Consider the following 21415-nt stretch of genomic DNA (forward strand, 5'->3'; position numbering starts at 1 on the left):
GATTTGTTACCAATTTTCACGTAGCTAAAATGAGAAAAATTATCCAATCTTGTTTTACCCATAACTTCTTCATTTTAAATGCGTTTTGAGTGAATCAAATTGTTATGGTTTCATATTGAACTCTATTTTATGAATCTAAACAGAAAAAATATAGGTTTATAGTCGGAAAAATAAGTTACAAGTCGTTTTTGTAAAGGTAGTCATTTCAGTCGAAAGAACGACGTCTAGATGACCATTTTAGAAAACATACTTCCACTTTGAGTTTAACCATAATTTTTGGATATAGTTTCATGTTCATAATAAAAATAATTTTTCCAGAATAACAACTTTTAAATCAAAGTTTATCATAGTTTTTAATTAACTAACCCAAAACAGCCCGCGGTGTTACTACGACGGAGTAAATCCGGTTTTACGGTGTTTTTCGTGTTTCCAGGTTTTAAATCATTAAGTTAGCATATCATATAGATATAGAACATGTGTTTAGTTGATTTTAAAAGTCAAGTTAGAAGGATTAACTTTTATTTGCGAACAAGTTTAGAATTAACTAAACTATGTTCTAGTGATTACAAGTTTATAACGTTGAATAAGACAACTTTTTATGTATGAATCGAATGATGTTATGAACATAATTACTACCTCAATTTCCTTGGATAAACCTACTGGAATTGAGAAAAATGGATCTAGCTTCAAAGGATCCTTGGATGGCTTGAAAGTTCTTGAAGCAGAATCATGACACAAAAACAATTTCAAGTAAGATTTCCACTCGAAATAAGATTGTTATAGTTATAGAAATTGAATTAAAGTTTGAATATGATTATTACCTTGTATTAGAAAGATAACCTACTGTAATTAACAAAGGTTTCTTGATCTTGGATGATTACTTGGAATGGATTTAGAAAACTTGGAAGTAAACTTGCAATCTTGGAAGTATTCTTGATTTTATGAAACTAGAACTTTTGGAATTTATGAAGAACACTTAGAACTTGAAGATAGAACTTGAGAGAGATCAATTAGATGAAGAAAATTGAAGAATGAAAGTGTTTGTAGGTGTTTTTGGTCGTTGGTGTATGGATTAGATATAAAGGATATGTAATTTTATTTTCATGTAAATAAGTCATGAATGATTACTCATTTTTTTGTAATTTTATGAGATATTTCATGCTAGTTGCCAAATGATGGTTCCCACATGTGTTAGGTGACTCACATGGGCTGCTAAGAGCTGATCATTGGAGTGTATATACCAATAGTACATACATCTAAAAGCTGTGTATTGTACGAGTACGAATACGGGTGCATACGAGTAGAATTGTTGATGAAACTGAACGAGGATGTAATTATAAGCATTTTCGTTAAGTAGAAGTATTTTGATAAGTGTCTTGAAGTCTTTCAAAAGTGTATGAATACATATTAAAACACTACATGTATATACATTTTAACTGAGTCGTTAAGTCATCGTTAGTCGTTACATGTAAATGTTGTTTTGAAACCTTTAGGTTAACGATCTTGTTGAATGTTGTTAACCCATTGTTTATTATAACAAATGAGATGTTAAATTGTTATATTATCATGATATTATGATATATAATATATCTTAGTATGATATATATACAGTTAAATGCCGTTACAACGATAATCGTTACATATATGTCTCGTTTCGAAATCATTAAGTTAGTTGTCTTATTTTTACATACGTATTTCATTGTTAATACACTTAATAATATATTTACTTATCATTTAACATAATTAACCAAGTGTATCAATATCTTAATATGATTCATATGTACCTAGTAAGACGTTGTTATAACGATAATCGTTATATATATCGTTTTCGAGTTTCTTAAATTAATAGTCTCATTTTTATGTATATAACTCATTGTTAAAATACCTAATGAGATACATACTTATAATAAAATCATCTTAACTATATATATAACCATATATATGTCATCGTATAGTTTTTACAAGTTTTAACGTTCGTGAATCACCGGTCAACTTGGGTGGTCAATTGTCTATATGAAACCTATTTCAATTAATCAAGTCTTAACAAGTTTGATTGCTTAACATGTTGGAAACACTTAATCATGTAAATAACAATTTCATTTAATATATATATAAACATGGAAAAGTTCGGGTCACTACAGTACCTACCCGTTAAATAAATTTCGTCCCGAAATTTTAAGCAGTTGGAGGTGTTGACGTATCTTCTGGAAATAAATGCGGGTATTTCTTCTTCATCTGATCTTCACGCTCCCAGGTGAACTCGGGTCCTCTACGAGCATTCCATTGAACCTTAACAATCGGTATCTTGTTTTGTTTAAGTCTCTTAACCTCACGATCCATTATTTCGACGGGTTCTTCAATGAATTGAAGTTTTTCATTGATTTGGATTTCGTCCAACGGAATAGTGAGATCTTCTTTAGCAAAACATTTCTTCAAATTTGAGACGTGGAAAGTGTTATGTACAGCCGCGAGTTGTTGAGGTAGCTCCAGTTGGTAAGCTACTGGTCCGACACGATCTATAATCTTGATTGGTCCAATGTACCTTGGATTTAGTTTCCCCCGTTTACCAAATCGAACAACGCCTTTCCAAGGTGAAACCTTAAGCATGACCATTTCTCCAATTTCAAACTCTATATCTTTTCTTTTACTGTCCGCGTAGCTCTTTTGTCGACTCTGGGCGGTTTTCAATCTTTGTTGAATTTGGAAGATTTTCTCGGTAGTTTCTTGTATTATCTCCGGACCCGTAATCTATCTATCCTCCACTTCACTCCAACAAATCGAAGACCTGCACTTTCTACCATAAAGTGCTTCAAATGGAGCCATCTCAATGCTTGAATGGTTGCTGTTGTTGTAGGAAAATTCTGCTAACGGTAGATGTCGATCCCAACTGTTTCCGAAATCAATAACACATGCTCGTAGCATGTCTTCAAGCGTTTGTATCGTCCTTTCGCTCTGTCCATCAGTTTGTGGATGATAGGCAGTACTCATATCTAGACGAGTTCCTAATGCTTGCTGTAATGTCTGCCAGAATCTTGAAATAAATCTGCCATCCCTATCAGAGATAATAGAGATTGGTATTCCATGTCTGGAGACGACTTCCTTCAAATACAGTCGTGCTAACTTCTCCATCTTGTCATCTTCTCTTATTGGCAGGAAGTGTGCTGATTTGGTGAGACGATCAACTATTACCCAAATAGTATCAAAACCACTTGCAGTCCTTGGCAATTTAGTGATGAAATCCATGGTAATATTTTCCCATTTCCATTCCGGGATTTCGGGTTGTTGAAGTAGACCTGATGGTTTCTGATGCTCAGCTTTGACCTTAGAACACGTCAAACATTCTCCTACGTATTTAGCAACATCGGCTTTCATACCCGGCCACCAAAAATGTTTCTTGAGATCCTTGTACATCTTCCCCGTTCCAGGATGTATTGAGTATCTGGTTTTATGAGCTTCTCTAAGTACCATTTCTCTCATATCTCCAAATTTTGGTACCCAAATTCTTTCAGCCCTATACCGGGTTCCGTCTTCCCGAATATTAAGATGCTTCTCCGATCCTTTGGGTATTTCATCCTTTAAATTTCCCTCTTTTAAAACTCCTTGTTGTGCCTCCTTTATTTGAGTAGTAAGGTTAGTGTGAATCATTATATTCATAGATTTTACTCGAATAGGTTCTCTGTCCTTTCTGCTCAAGGTGTCGGCTACCACATTTGCCTTCCCCGGGTGGTAACGAATCTCAAAGTCATAATCATTCAACAATTCAATCCACCTACGCTGCCTCATATTCAGTTGTTTCTGATTAAATATGTGTTGAAGACTTTTGTGGTCGATATATATAATACTTTTGACCCCATATATGTAGTGACCCGAACTTTTCCATGTTTATATATATTAATTGAGATTGATATTTACATGATTAAATGTTTCCAACATGTTAAGCAATCAAACTTGTTAAGACTTGATTAATTGAAATAGGTTTCATATAGACAATTGACCACCCAAGTTGACCGGTGATTCACGAATGTTAAAACTTGTAAAAACTATATGATGACATATATATGGTTATATATATAGTTAACATGATATTATGATATGTAAACATATCATTAAGTATATTAACAATGAACTACATATGTAAAAACAAGACTACTAACTTAATGATTTTGAAACGAGACATATATGTAACGATTATCGTTGTAACGACATTTAATGTATATATATCATATTAAGAGATATTCGTACATCATAATATCATGATAATATAATAATTTAAAATCTCTTTTGATATTATAAACATTGGGTTAACAACATTTAACAAGATCGTTAACCTAAAGGTTTCAAAACAACATTTACATGTAACGACTAACGATGACTTAACGACTCAGTTAAAATGTATATACATGTAGTGTTTTAATATGTATTCATACACTTTTGAAAGACTTCAAGACACTTATCAAAATACTTCTACTTAACAAAAATGCTTACAATTACATCCTCGTTCAGTTTCATCAACAATTCTACTCGTATGCACCCGTATTCGTACTCGTACAATACACAGCTTTTAGATGTATGTACTATTGGTATATACACTCCAATGATCAGCTCTTAGCAGCCCATGTGAGTCACCTAACACATGTGGGAACCATCATTTGGCAACTAGCATGAAATATCTCATAAAATTACAAAAATATGAGTAATCATTCATGACTTATTTACATGAAAACAAAATTACATATCCTTTATATCTAATCCATACACCAACGACCAAAAACACCTACAAACACTTTCATTATTCAATTTTCTTCATCTAATTGATCTCTCTCAAGTTCTATCTTCAAGTTCTAAGTGTTCTTCATAAATTCCAAAAGTTCTAGTTTCATAAAATCAAGAATACTTTCAAGATTGCTAGCTCACTTCCAATCTTGTAAGGTGATCATCCAACCTCAAGAAATCTTTGTTTCTTACAGTAGGTTATCATTCTAATACAAGGTAATAATCATATTCAAACTTTGGTTCAATTTCTATAACTATAACAATCTTATTTCAAGTGATGATCTTACTTGAACTTGTTTTCGTGTCATGATTTTGCTTCAAGAACTTTGAGCCATCCAAGGATCCATTGAAGCTAGATCCATTTTTCTCTTTTCCAGTAGGTTCATCCAAGGAACTTAAGGTAGTAATGATGTTCATAACATCATTCGATTCATACATATAAAGCTATCTTATTCGAAGGCTTAAACTTGTAATCACTAGAACATAGTTTAGTTAATTCTAAACTTGTTCGCAAACAAAAGTTAATCCTTCTAACTTGACTTTTAAAATCAACTAAACACATGTTCTATATCTATATGATATGCTAACTTAATGATTTAAAACCTGGAAACACGAAAAACACCGTAAAACCGGATTTACGCCGTCGTAGTAACACCGCGGGCTGTTTTGGGTTAGTTAATTAAAAACTATGATAAACTTTGATTTAAAAGTTTTTATTCTGAGAAAATGATTTTTATTATGAACATGAAACTATATCCAAAAATTATGGTTAAACTCAAAGTGGAAGTATGTTTTCTAAAATGGTCATCTAGACGTCGTTCTTTCGACTGAAATGACTACCTTTACAAAAACGACTTGTAACTTATTTTTCCGACTATAAACCTATACTTTTTCTGTTTAGATTCATAAAATAGAGTTCAATATGAAACCATAGCAATTTGATTCACTCAAAACGGATTTAAAATGAAGAAGTTATGGGTAAAACAAGATTGGATAATTTTTCTCATTTTAGCTACGTGAAAATTGGTAACAAATCTATTCCAACCATAACTTAATCAACTTGTATTGTATATTATGTAATCTTGAGATACCATAGACACGTATACAATGTTTCGACCTATCATGTCGACACATCTATATATATTTCGGAACAACCATAGACACTCTATATGTGAATGTTGGAGTTAGCTATACAGGGTTGAGGTTGATTCCAAAATATATATAGTTTGAGTTGTGATTAATACTGAGATACGTATACACTGGGTCGTGGATTGATTCAAGATAATATTTATCGATTTATTTCTGTACATCTAACTGTGGACAACTAGTTATAGGTTACTAACGAGGACAGCTGACTTAATAAACTTAAAACATCAAAATATATTAAAAGTGTTGTAAATATATTTTGAACATACTTTAATATATATGTATATATTGTTATAGGTTCGTGAATCAACAGTGGCCAAGTCTTACTTCCCGACGAAGTAAAAATCTGTGAAAGTGAGTTATAGTCCCACTTTTAAAATCTAATATTTTTGGGATGAGAATACATGCAGGTTTTATAAATGATTTACAAAATAGACACAAGTACGTGAAACTACATTCTATGGTTGAATTATCGAAATCGAATATGCCCCTTTTTATTAAGTCTGGTAATCTAAGAATTAGGGAACAGACACCCTAATTGACGCGAATCCTAAAGATAGATCTATTGGGCCTAACAAACCCCATCCAAAGTATCGGATGCTTTAGTACTTCGAAATGTATATCATATCCGAAGGGTGTCCCGGAATGATGGGGATATTCTTATATATGCATCTTGTTATTGTCGGTTACCAGGTGTTCACCATATGAATGATTTTTATCTCTATGTATGGGATGTGTATTGAAATATGAAATCTTGTGGTCTATTGTTACGATTTGATATATATAGGTTAAACCTATAACTCACCAACATTTTTGTTGACGTTTAAAGCATGTTTATTCTCAGGTGAATATTAAGAGCTTCCGCTGTTGCATACTAAAATAAGGACAAGATTTGGAGTCCATGTTTGTATGATATTGTGTAAAAACTGCATTCAAGAAACTGATTTCGATGTAACATATTTGTATTGTAAACCATTATGTAATGGTCGTGTGTAAACAGGATATTTTAGATTATCATTATTTGATAATCTACGTAAAGCTTTTTAAACCTTTATTTATGAAATAAAGGTTATGGTTTGTTTTAAAAATGAATGCAGTCTTTGAAAAACGTCTCATATAGAGGTCAAAACCTCGCAACGAAATCAATTAATATGGAACGTTTTTAATCAATAAGAACGGGACATTTCAGTTGGTATCCGAGCGTTGGTCTTAGAGAACCAGAAAATTTGCATTAGTGTGTCTTATCGAGTTTGTTAGGATGCATTAGTGAGTCTGGACTTCGACCGTGTTTTCTTTAAAAATGATTGCTTAACATTTTTGTTGGAAACTATATATTTTTAACATATGAATATTATGTGATATATTAATCTCTTAACGTGTTTGATATTATGTGATAGATGTCTACCTCTAGAACAAGTCCCATTGACTCACCTAATAATAATGAAGAGTCAAATGTAAATTGGAATGATTTGTGGACTGATTCACAAGTTCCCGAAGAGGAACCGGAAGAAGAGTCGGAACCGGAAGAAGAATCGGAACCGGAAGAAGAATCGGAACCGGATGAAGAAATAGAACCGGTGGGGGAAATAATAAAACGGTTAAGTAAAAGAAAATCCTCAACCAACCGACCAAAGTTAATTATGGTCAATGGTGTTTCCGCCAAGGAAGCAAAATATTGGGAGGATTACCAATTCTCCGATGAATCGAATTTCGACGAGAATTCCGATGATGTTATAGAAATTACCCCAACTGAATTTAAAAAGGCAAAAGAAAATAATAAGGGAAAGGGCATAAAAATAGAGAAATCTAATTCCAACCCCGATGAACTTTATATGTATCGTCAACCCCCGAAGTCCTTAAGTTGTAACAATGACCCGGGAACCTCTAAACCACCAGGTTTTTCTAAACCAATGTGGACAACGACGGCTCGTATTAGGGGAACATCATATATCCCTAGAAACTTGGCAAAACGAACCAAAACCGAAGAAGAAGAAACGAGCGAGTCGGAATAAGATAATTGTATTCGTGTGGTGTAATATATGGAATATAGTGTTCTTATGCTTTATGATATATGTAAAAATTGCTTGTATTAATAAGTATTTTTTTTATGAATCTAACTCTTGTCTATTTTACAGTTTAAAAACACAAAATGGATAGACAACCCAATATTTTAAGAGACCTACCCGGAGACATGATTGATGAAATCTTGTCTAGAGTCGGCCAGAATTCTTCGGCACAACTATTTAAGGCGAGATCAGTTTGTAAGACATTCGAAGAACGTTCCAAGAATGTCTTGGTTTATAAGAGACTTTCATTTGAAAGATGGGGGATATCACATTGGGAAACCCATAAGTTACGATGTGTTTACTTTGACGCATATATTGCGGGGAACCCAAATGCTATTTTACGCAACGGGTTAAGAAATTATTTTGACTCAATATATCCGAATATTGGACTTCGTGATTTAGAAAAAGCGGCTAACATGCAACATAAAGAAGCATGTTATGCTTACGGATTAGTAATGTTCGCTTCTCACCAAAGTGAGAACAAGAACATCGGGCTACAACTATTAAACAAAACGTTTCCACAAGTGACGGAGTCGGTAATTGGGGTAAGAAATGAGGTTTTTAGATTATTACGGGACTGTTGGACATTACGTAACCCTCGTCCCTTTGATGACGTTACAACACGCTGTCTTATCAACGGCCATAACGGTTATGTTGCACAAGACCAAGGATGGGAAGTAGTCCTAGTAAAACCAGAATGCATGACTTGTTTCTGGACGTATGAATTACGTGTCTTTATTGCCTTTGCTGAACGACTTGTGTACTAGCTAGAATTGTCTTCACAACTATCTTGTATCAAAGTTATTGTGTGCTATATTTCATGCTTTATGTAAAATAAGCGGTATTGTAAGTTTGTAAAATATTGTATAAAAGTTTGAACGCGAAATATTATTATAATCAGTTTTTCATATAGAATTGTAGTAGTTGAATTGTATATTAGCTACTAAGTATGAACTTAACGGGTAGGTACTACCCGAATTTAAACTTATAAAACGCTAATATGAAGAAAAAGCTTTTATAAATGAGTTCATATTATGCTACGAAATACTATTAACTACTCTCAATATTCTGTATGATTAACTTGTTCCATTTAACTATTTTGAAGGAAATGGCACCGACTACTCGACACACCGTGAATATGAATGAAGAGGAATTCCGTACTTTTCTAGCTTCAAACATAGCCGCAGTACAGGCTGCGCTACATACCAATAATAACCTTGGATCTAGCAGTACAGGAAATCGTGTAGGATGCACCTACAAAGAATTCACTGCCTGCAAACCTTTGGAATTTGATGGAACCGAAGGACCGATCGGATTGAAACGGTGGACCGAGAAGGTTGAATCGGTGTTTGCCATAAGTAAGTGTACTGAAGAGGACAAAGTGAAGTACGCTACGCATACCTTCACAGGTTCTGCGTTAACATGGTGGAATACCTATCTAGAGCAAGTGGGACAAGATGATGCGTACGCACTACCGTGGTCAGCATTCAAGCACTTGATGAACGAGAAGTACCGTCCCAGAACCGAGGTCAATAAGCTCAAGACAGAACTTAGAGGGTTACGAACCCAAGGATTTGATATTACCACGTACGAAAGACGATTCACAGAATTGTGCCTATTGTGTCCGGGAGCATTCGAAGATGAGGAAGAGAAGATCGACGCGTTTGTGAAAGGATTACCGGAAAGAATCCAAGAAGATATAAGTTCACACGAGCCCGCCTCCATACAACAGGCATGTAGAATGGCTCACAAACTAGTGAACCAGATTGAAGAAAGAATTAAAGAACAGACTACTGAAGAGGCCAATGTGAAGCAAGTCAAAAGAAAGTGGGAGGATAACGGTGATAAGAATCACCAATACAACAACAACAGCAATTACAACAATAATCGCAACAATTATCCCAACAATCGCAACATCAATCGCAACTACAACAAACGGCCCAACAACAACAACAACAACAACAACAGCAACTACAACAATCATCCCAACAACAATAATAACCGCAACAACAACAACAATCAGAAGCAGCTATGCCAAAGGTGTGAAAAGAATCACTCGGGGTTCTGCACCAAATTTTGCAACAAGTGTAAAAGAAATGGTCATAGCGCGGCGAAGTGTGAGGTCTATGGACCAGGGGTTAATAGAACGAAAGGAACAAATGGTGTCGGAACGAGTAATGGTGGAGCAAGTAGTGTTGGAGCAAGTTATGCCAATGTAGTTTGTTATAAATGTGGAAAACCAGGCCACATTATTAGAAATTGCCCGAACCAGGAGAACACGAATGGACAAGGCCGTGGAAGAGTTTTCAATATTAATGCGGTAGAGGCACAGGAAGACCCGGAGCTTGTTACGGGTACGTTTCTTATTGACAATAAATCTGCTTACGTTTTATTTGATTCGGGTGCAGATAGAAGCTATATGAGTAGAGATTTTTGTGCTAAATTAAGTTGTCCATTGACGCCTTTGGATAGTAAATTTTTACTCGAATTAGCAAATGGTAAATTAATTTCAGCAGATAATATATGTCGGAATCGAGAAATTAAACTGGTTAGCGAAACATTTAAGATTGATTTGATACCAGTAGAATTAGGGAGTTTTGATGTGATAATCGGTATGGACTGGTTGAAAGAAGTGAAAGCGGAGATCGTTTGTTACAAAAATGCAATTCGCATTATACGAGAAAAAGGAAAACCCTTAATGGTGTACGGAGAAAAGGGCAACACGAAGCTACATCTTATTAGTAATTTGAAGGCACAAAAACTAATAAGAAAAGGTTGCTATGCTGTTCTAGCACACGTCGAGAAAGTACAAAATGAAGAAAAGAGCATCAATGATGTTCCCATTGCAAAAGAATTTCCCGATGTATTTCCGAAAGAATTACCGGGATTACCCCCACATCGATCCGTTGAATTTCAAATAGATCTTGTACCAGGAGCTGCACCAATAGCTCGTGCTCCTTACAGACTCGCACCCAGCGAGATGAAAGAACTGCAAAGCCAATTACAAGAACTTTTAGAGCGTGGTTTCATTCGACCAAGCACATCACCGTGGGGAGCTCCTGTTTTGTTTGTCAAGAAGAAAGATGGTACATTCAGGTTGTGTATCGACTACCGAGAGTTGAACAAACTTACCATCAAGAACCGCTACCCACTACCGAGAATCGACGACTTATTTGATCAACTACAAGGCTCGTCTGTTTATTCAAAGATTGACTTACGTTCCGGGTATCATCAAATGCGGGTGAAAGAAGATGATATTCCAAAGACTGCTTTCAGAACACGTTACGGTCATTACGAGTTTATGGTCATGCCGTTTGGTTTAACTAATGCACCAGCTGTGTTCATGGACCTTATGAACCGAGTGTGTGGACCATACCTTGACAAGTTTGTCATTGTTTTCATTGATGACATACTTATTTACTCAAAGAATGACCAAGAACACGGTGAACATTTGAGAAAGGTGTTAGAAGTATTGAGGAAGGAAGAATTGTACGCTAAGTTTTCAAAGTGTGCATTTTGGTTGGAAGAAGTTCAATTCCTCGGTCACATAGTGAACAAAGAAGGTATTAAGGTGGATCCGACAAAGATAGAAACTGTTGAAAAGTGGGAAACCCCGAAAACTCCGAAACACATACGCCAGTTTTTAGGACTAGCTGGTTACTACAGAAGGTTCATCCAAGACTTTTCCAGAATAGCAAAACCCTTGACTGGATTAACGCATAAAGGGAAGAAATTTGAATGGAATGATGAACAAGAGAAAGCGTTTCAGTTATTGAAGAAAAAGCTAACTACGGCACCTATATTGTCATTGCCTGAAGGGAATGATGATTTTGTGATTTATTGTGATGCATCAAAGCAAGGTCTCGGTTGTGTATTAATGCAACGAACGAAGGTGATTGCTTATGCGTCTAGACAATTGAAGATTCACGAACAAAATTATACGACGCATGATTTGGAATTAGGCGCGGTTGTTTTTGCATTAAAGACTTGGAGGCACTACTTATATGGGGTCAAAAGTATTATATATACCGACCACAAAAGTCTTCAACACATATTTAATCAGAAACAACTGAATATGAGGCAGCGTAGGTGGATTGAATTATTGAATGATTACGACTTTGAGATTCGTTACCACCCGGGGAAGGCAAATGTGGTAGCCGATGCCTTGAGCAGGAAGGACAGAGAACCCATTCGAGTAAAATCTATGAATATAATGATTCATAATAACATTACTACTCAAATAAAGGAGGCGCAACAAGGAGTTTTAAAAGAGGGAAATTTAAAGGATGAAATACCCAAAGGATCGGAGAAGCATCTTAATATTCGGGAAGACGGAACCCGTAATAGGGCTGAAAGGATTTGGGTACCAAAATTTGGAGATATGAGAGAAATGGTACTTAGAGAAGCTCATAAAACCAGATACTCAATACATCCTGGAACGGGGAAGATGTACAAGGATCTCAAGAAACATTTTTGGTGGCCGGGTATGAAAGCCGATGTTGCTAAATACGTAGGAGAATGTTTGACGTGTTCTAAGGTCAAAGCTGAGCATCAGAAACCATCAGGTCTACTTCAACAACCCAAAATCCCGGAATGGAAATGGGAAAACATTACCATGGATTTCATCACTAAATTGCCAAGGACTGCAAGTGGTTTTGATACTATTTGGGTAATAGTTGATCGTCTCACCAAATCAGCACACTTCCTACCAATAAGAGAAGATGACAAGATGGAGAAGTTAGCACGACTGTATTTGAAGGAAGTCGTCTCCAGACATGGAATACCAATCTCTATTATCTCTGATAGGGATGGCAGATTTATTTCAAGATTCTGGCAGACATTACAGCAAGCATTAGGAACTCGTCTAGACATGAGTACTGCCTATCATCCACAAACTGATGGGCAGAGCGAAAGGACGATACAAACGCTTGAAGACATGCTACGAGCATGTGTTATTGATTTCGGAAACAGTTGGGATCGACATCTACCGTTAGCAGAATTTTCCTACAACAACAGCTACCATTCAAGCATTGAGATGGCGCCGTTTGAAGCACTTTATGGTAGAAAGTGCAGGTCTCCGATTTGTTGGAGTGAAGTGGGGGATAGACAGATTACGGGTCCGGAGATTATACAAGAAACTACCGAGAAGATCATCCAAATTCAACAACGGTTGAAAACCGCCCAAAGTCGACAAAAGAGCTACGCTGACATTAAAAGAAAAGATATAGAATTTGAAATTGGAGAGATGGTCATGCTTAAAGTTGCACCTTGGAAAGGCGTTGTTCGATTTGGTAAAAGAGGGAAATTAAATCCAAGGTATATTGGACCATTCAAGATTATTGATCGTGTCGGACCAGTAGCTTACCGACTAGAGTTACCTCAACAACTCGCGGCTGTACATAACACTTTCCACGTCTCGAATTTAAAGAAATGTTTTGCTAAAGAAGATCTCACTATTCCGTTAGATGAAATCCAAATCAACGAAAAACTTCAATTCATCGAAGAACCCGTCGAAATAATGGATCGTGAGGTTAAAAGACTTAAGCAAAACAAGATACCAATTGTTAAGGTTCGATGGAATGCTCGTAGAGGACCCGAGTTCACCTGGGAGCGTGAAGATCAGATGAAGAAGAAATACCCGCATCTATTTCCAGAAGATTCGTCAACACCTTCAACAGCTTAAAATTTCGGGACGAAATTTATTTAACGGGTAGGTACTGTAGTGACCCGAACTTTTCCATGTTTATATATATTAATTGAGATTGATATTTACATGATTAAATGTTTCTAACATGTTAAGCAATCAAACTTGTTAAGACTTGATTAATTGAAATAGGTTTCATATAGACAATTGACCACCCAAGTTGACCGGTGATTCACGAATGTTAAAACTTGTAAAAACTATATGATGACATATATATGGTTATATATATAGTTAACATGATATTATGATATGTAAACATATCATTAAGTATATTAACAATGAACTACATATGTAAAAACAAGACTACTAACTTAATGATTTTGAAACGAGACATATATGTAACGATTATCGTTGTAACGACATTTAATGTATATATATCATATTAAGAGATATTCGTACATCATAATATCATGATAATATAATAATTTAAAATCTCTTTTGATATTATAAACATTGGGTTAACAACATTTAACAAGATCGTTAACCTAAAGGTTTCAAAACAACATTTACATGTAACGACTAACGATGACTTAACGACTCAGTTAAAATGTATATACATGTAGTGTTTTAATATGTATTCATACACTTTTGAAAGACTTCAAGACACTTATCAAAATACTTCTACTTAACAAAAATGCTTACAATTACATCCTCGTTCAGTTTCATCAACAATTCTACTCGTATGCACCCGTATTCGTACTCGTACAATACACAGCTTTTAGATGTATGTACTATTGGTATATACACTCCAATGATCAGCTCTTAGCAGCCCATGTGAGTCACCTAACACATGTGGGAACCATCATTTGGCAACTAGCATGAAATATCTCATAAAATTACAAAAATATGAGTAATCATTCATGACTTATTTACATGAAAACAAAATTACATATCCTTTATATCTAATCCATACACCAACGACCAAAAACACCTACAAACACTTTAATTATTCAATTTTCTTCATCTAATTGATCTCTCTCAAGTTCTATCTTCAAGTTCTAAGTGTTCTTCATAAATTCCAAAAGTTCTAGTTTCATAAAATCAAGAATACTTTCAAGATTGCTAGCTCACTTCCAATCTTGTAAGGTGATCATCCAACCTCAAGAAATCTTTGTTTCTTACAGTAGGTTATCATTCTAATACAAGGTAATAATCATATTCAAACTTTGGTTCAATTTCTATAACTATAACAATCTTATTTCAAGTGATGATCTTACTTGAACTTGTTTTCGTGTCATGATTTTGCTTCAAGAACTTTGAGCCATCCAAGGATCCATTGAAGCTAGATCCATTTTTCTCTTTTCCAGTAGGTTCATCCAAGGAACTTAAGGTAGTAATGATGTTCATAACATCATTCGATTCATACATATAAAGCTATCTTATTCGAAGGCTTAAACTTGTAATCACTAGAACATAGTTTAGTTAATTCTAAACTTGTTCGCAAACAAAAGTTAATCCTTCTAACTTGACTTTTAAAATCAACTAAACACATGTTCTATATCTATATGATATGCTAACTTAATGATTTAAAACCTGGAAACACGAAAAACACCGTAAAACCGGATTTACGCCGTCGTAGTAACACCGCGGGCTGTTTTGGGTTAGTTAATTAAAAACTATGATAAACTTTGATTTAAAAGTTTTTATTCTGAGAAAATGATTTTTATTATGAACATGAAACTATATCCAAAAATTATGGTTAAACTCAAAGTGGAAGTATGTTTTCTAAAATGGTCATCTAGACGTCGTTCTTTCGACTGAAATGACTACCTTTACAAAAACGACTTGTAACTTATTTTTCCGACTATAAACCTATACTTTTTCTGTTTAGATTCATAAAATAGAGTTCAATATGAAACCATAGCAATTTGATTCACTCAAAACGGATTTAAAATGAAGAAGTTATGGGTAAAACAAGATTGGATAATTTTTCTCATTTTAGCTACGTGAAAATTGGTAACAAATCTATTCCAACCATAACTTAATCAACTTGTATTGTATATTATGTAATCTTGAGATACCATAGACACGTATACAATGTTTCGACCTATCATGTCGACACATCTATATATATTTCGGAACAACCATAGACACTCTATATGTGAATGTTGGAGTTAGCTATACAGGGTTGAGGTTGATTCCAAAATATATATAGTTTGAGTTGTGATTAATACTGAGATACGTATACACTGGGTCGTGGATTGATTCAAGATAATATTTATCGATTTATTTCTGTACATCTAACTGTGGACAACTAGTTATAGGTTACTAACGAGGACAGCTGACTTAATAAACTTAAAACATCAAAATATATTAAAAGTGTTGTAAATATATTTTGAACATACTTTAATATATATGTATATATTGTTATAGGTTCGTGAATCAACAGTGGCCAAGTCTTACTTCCCGACGAAGTAAAAATCTGTGAAAGTGAGTTATAGTCCCACTTTTAAAATCTAATATTTTTGGGATGAGAATACATGCAGGTTTTATAAATGATTTACAAAATAGACACAAGTACGTGAAACTACATTCTATGGTTGAATTATCGAAATCGAATATGCCCCTTTTTATTAAGTCTGGTAATCTAAGAATTAGGGAACAGACACCCTAATTGACGCGAATCCTAAAGATAGATCTATTGGGCCTAACAAACCCCATCCAAAGTATCGGATGCTTTAGTACTTCGAAATGTATATCATATCCGAAGGGTGTCCCGGAATGATGGGGATATTCTTATATATGCATCTTGTTATTGTCGGTTACCAGGTGTTCACCATATGAATGATTTTTATCTCTATGTATGGGATGTGTATTGAAATATGAAATCTTGTGGTCTATTGTTACGATTTGATATATATAGGTTAAACCTATAACTCACCAACATTTTTGTTGACGTTTAAAGCATGTTTATTCTCAGGTGAATATTAAGAGCTTCCGCTGTTGCATACTAAAATAAGGACAAGATTTGGAGTCCATGTTTGTATGATATTGTGTAAAAACTGCATTCAAGAAACTGATTTCGATGTAACATATTTGTATTGTAAACCATTATGTAATGGTCGTGTGTAAACAGGATATTTTAGATTATCATTATTTGATAATCTACGTAAAGCTTTTTAAACCTTTATTTATGAAATAAAGGTTATGGTTTGTTTTAAAAATGAATGCAGTCTTTGAAAAACGTCTCATATAGAGGTCAAAACCTCGCAACGAAATCAATTAATATGGAACGTTTTTAATCAATAAGAACGGGACATTTCAATATAAGCAGTGCCTCCAAGTCTTTAATGCAAAAACAACCGCGCCTAATTCCAAATCATGCGTCGTATAATTTTGCTCGTGAATCTTCAATTGTCTAGACGCATAAGCAATCTCCTTCGTCCATTGCATTAATACACAACCGAGACCTTGCTTTGATGCGTCACAATAAATCACAAAATCATCATTCCCTTCAGGCAATGACAATATAGGTGCCGTAGTTAGCTTTTTCTTCAATAATTGAAACGCCTTTTCTTGTTCATCCTTCCATTCAAATTTCTTCCCTTTATGCGTTAATGCAGTCAAGGGTTTTGCTATTTTGGAGAAATCTTGGATGAATCTTCTGTAGTAACCAGCCAATCCTAAAAATTGACGTATATGCTTCGGAGTTTTTGGGGTTTCCCACTTTTCAACGGTTTCGATCTTTGCCGGGTCCACCTGGATACCTTCTTTGTTCACTATGTGACCGAGGAATTGAACTTTTTCCATCCAAAATGCACACTTTGAAAACTTAGCGTACAGTTTTTCTTTCCTCAATACTTCTAGCACTTTTCTCAAATGTTCTTCGTGCTCTTGATCATTCTTTGAGTAAATAAGTATGTCATCGATGAAAACAATGACAAACTTGTCAAGATATGGACCACACACTCGGTTCATAAGGTCCATGAACACAGCTGGTGCGTTAGTCAATCCAAACGGCATAACTATAAACTCGTAATGACCATAACGTGTCCTAAAAGCAGTTTTTGGAATATCATCCTCCTTTACTCGCATTTGATGATATCCAGAATGTAAATCGATCTTCGAATAAATCTACGAGCCTTGTAGTTGATCAAATAAGTCGTCAATTCTCGGCAGTGGATAACGGTTTTTGATGGTAAGTTTGTTCAACTCTCTGTAGTCAATACACAACCTAAATGTACCATCCTTCTTCTTGACAAACAAAACAGGAGCTCCCCATGGTGATGTGTGAAAGGACCCGTTCATATACATTATAAATGATTCACAATAGTTGATTACATCGCGAGGTATTTGACCTCTATATGATACGTTTTACAAACATTGCATTCGTTTTTAAAAGACAAACTTTCTTTACATCAAAAATTGACGGCATGCATACCATTTCATATTACATCCAACTATAATTGACTTAATATTAATATTGATGAACTCAACGACTCGAATGCAACGTCTTTCAAAGTATGTCTTGAATGACTCCAAGTAATATCCTTAAAATGAGCTAATGCACAGCGGAAGAATTCTTTAATACCTGAGAATAAACATGCTTTAAAGTGTCAACCAAAAGGTTGGTGAGTTCATTAGTTTATCATAATCCATCTTTTCCGTAATAGTAATAGACCACAAGATTTCAGTTTCTATAAATATCCGTACACTCGCAAGTGTATAAAAGTATTCTATAAGTTGTAGGCACCCGGTAACAAGCTTTAACGTTCATGTTTTACCCTCTGAAGTACACCAGATCAGGTGTGTTTAAAATAACCTCGAAGTACTAAAGCATCCCATAGTCAGGATGGGGTTTGTCAGACCCAATAGATCTATCTTTAGGATTCGCGCCTACCGTACATAGACAAGTAGTTTAATGTTACCAAGCTAAGGGTATATTTCTAGTTTAAATCCACATAGAATTAGTTTTAGTACTTGTGCCTATTTCGTAAAACATTTATAAATCAGCGCATGTATTCTCAGCCCAAAAATATATATATAAAAAGGGAGCAAATGAAACTCACAATACTGTATTTCGTAGCAATTATGTATATGACGGCACTGAACAAGTGCAGTGTTTGTCTCGGATTCACGAACCTATATTAAGTATATATATTTATATGTTGGTCAATATCTGTCTAACAATTTAGGTCAAGTCGTAGTGTATCACAATCCTAATGCTCGAGACCGACATGCAAAAGTCAACAAAAGTCAACTTGACCCAAAATGACTTCCAAAATCTATACATGTTTATTATATAACTTATATATAGTAGTTTTATATATTTAAATATATTTATCAGATCTTATTATACTAAATAATACAAGTCATTTATTAATAAATAAAAATTTATATTAAAATTCATATATGATAAAAATATACTTTTATATATCTCAAATATTAAAATTTATAAAATTCACTTAATATCATAAAAATATAGTGGTATGTATTATTAATGTAATTACATTACGTGTGGTAAAAATATCTTTGTACGCATATTTATTTGATAAAATAATATTGATAATAATAATAATAATGATAAAAATAATAAAATGATAGTTTCAATAAAAATATTAATTTTTAGTAATAAAGATAATTTTAGTAATAACATCAAATGATAGCAGCTATAATAATCGTTTTAATAATAATATTAAAATTAATGATAATTCAGTTGACCATATCTTTTAATCCGTTCAACGAAACCACACGATTTCTAAATGAAAAGTTATTAATTTTTTCTTCAGATTTTCAACGACATGCATATCATATAACTTATCTCAGTAGCATATGTATCAAATTCGTGATTTATCATAAACTATTTAACGACGAAACTAAGCATACAAACATGCATAATCATATATACTCGAGCACTAGTCAGGGATACACTATTAATATATAAAAGATAAGATATGAATGCTCACGTATCAATATTGTGATTCAATATTGCAGAAAAGTACGTAGACGCAACGAAAATGATAAATGTTAGGTTGACCTCACGAGCAATACCCTCGATCAATACCCATAACCTTCATAGCTATAACCCATAATTTCCTTAGCTCTATCCCATTTGAAAACTTATTTTGAAATCGTCTGAATATAACTCCGTCGTAGTATTTTATGTATACTAATAATATCTTGAAATAATACTAAGTAAATATATATATATACACATATGTAATTCAATTGAGAGAGTTTAGAGAAATATATTTTCAAGTTTCTATGAAATAATGAAACCTATTGAATTCTATTTATAATATATTTTTGAATTATTAAAGTGAATTATTAAAGTATGAATTATTAAAGTGAATTATTAAAGTATGAATTATTAAAGTGAATTATTAAAGTATGAATTATTAAAGTGAATTATTAAAGTATGAATTATTAAAGTGAATTATTAAAGTATGAATTATTAAAGTGAATTATTAAAATATGAATTATTAAAGTTAAAGTAAAGTAAAAGTAAAGTAAAGGTAAAGTTAAAGTATAGTAAAAGTATAAAACTATGTACGTATAATACGCGTATAAAAATATATATAATATTAATTTAAATCGTTATATATATATATATATATTTAATAAAATAAAATATAAATATCGTTATCTTTATCATACTGGTTAAGTAATGAGTTGTCAAAAAAAAAAAAATAGATTTCTTAAATCACAGTGGACCTCATAACATAGGCCCATAATCATATCATAATGTATCTGATAATTCAATCATTTGATATTATCTCTTAATTCTGTCGATAAATATATCGAAACAAATATGTTTATGTAAAGTATCATATATCTAATACTTGGTTAATGTTTTCAGTTAATATTATATATTATATATACATATCTATATACACATAATTGTTCGTGAATCGTCGAACACGGTCAAAGGGTAATTGATTACATGAATGTAGTTCCAAAATTTTTGAGATTCAACATTACAAATTCTGCTTATCGTGTCAGAAACATATAAAGGTTAAGTTTAAATTTGGTCGGAAATTTTCGGGTCGTCACAATGTGCTTGGTCGAATGAAACCACGTTCTAATAGTTTTTGCAGTTGGCTTTGCAGTTCTTTCATCTCGCTGGGTGCGAGTCTATAAGGAGCACGAGCTATTGGTACAGCTCCTGGTACAAGATCTATTTGAAATTCAACAGATCGATGTGGAGGTAGTCCCGGTAATTCTTTCGGAAATACATCGGGAAATTCTTTTGCGACGGGAACATCATTGATGCTCTTTTCTTCAGTTTGTACTTTCTCGACGTGTGCTAGAACAGCATAGCAACCTTTTCTTATTAGTTTTTGTGCCTTCAAATTACTAATAAGATGTAGCTTCATGTTGCCCTTTTCTCCGTACACCATTAAGGGTTCTCCTTCTTCTCGTACAATGCAAATTGCATTTTTATAACATACGATCTCTGCTTTCATCTTCTTCAGCCAGTCCATGCCAACTATTACATCAAAACTCCCTAACTCTACTGGTATCAAATCAATCTTAAATATTTCGCTACCCAGTTTAATTTCTCGATTCCAGCATATATTATCTGCTGAAATTAATTTACCGTTTGCTAATTCGAGTAAAAATTTACTATCCAACGGCGTCAATGGACAACTTAATTTAGCACAAAAATCTCTACTCATATAGCTTCTATCCGCACCCGAATCAAATAAAACGTAAACAGATTTATTGTCAATAAGAAACGTACCCGTAACAAGCTCCGGGTCTTCCTGTGCCTCTGCCGCATTAA

The sequence above is a fragment of the Rutidosis leptorrhynchoides genome, chromosome 3 (assembly GCF_046630445.1).
Source record: "Rutidosis leptorrhynchoides isolate AG116_Rl617_1_P2 chromosome 3, CSIRO_AGI_Rlap_v1, whole genome shotgun sequence".
In the NCBI taxonomy this organism is placed as follows: Eukaryota; Viridiplantae; Streptophyta; class Magnoliopsida; order Asterales; family Asteraceae; genus Rutidosis; species Rutidosis leptorrhynchoides.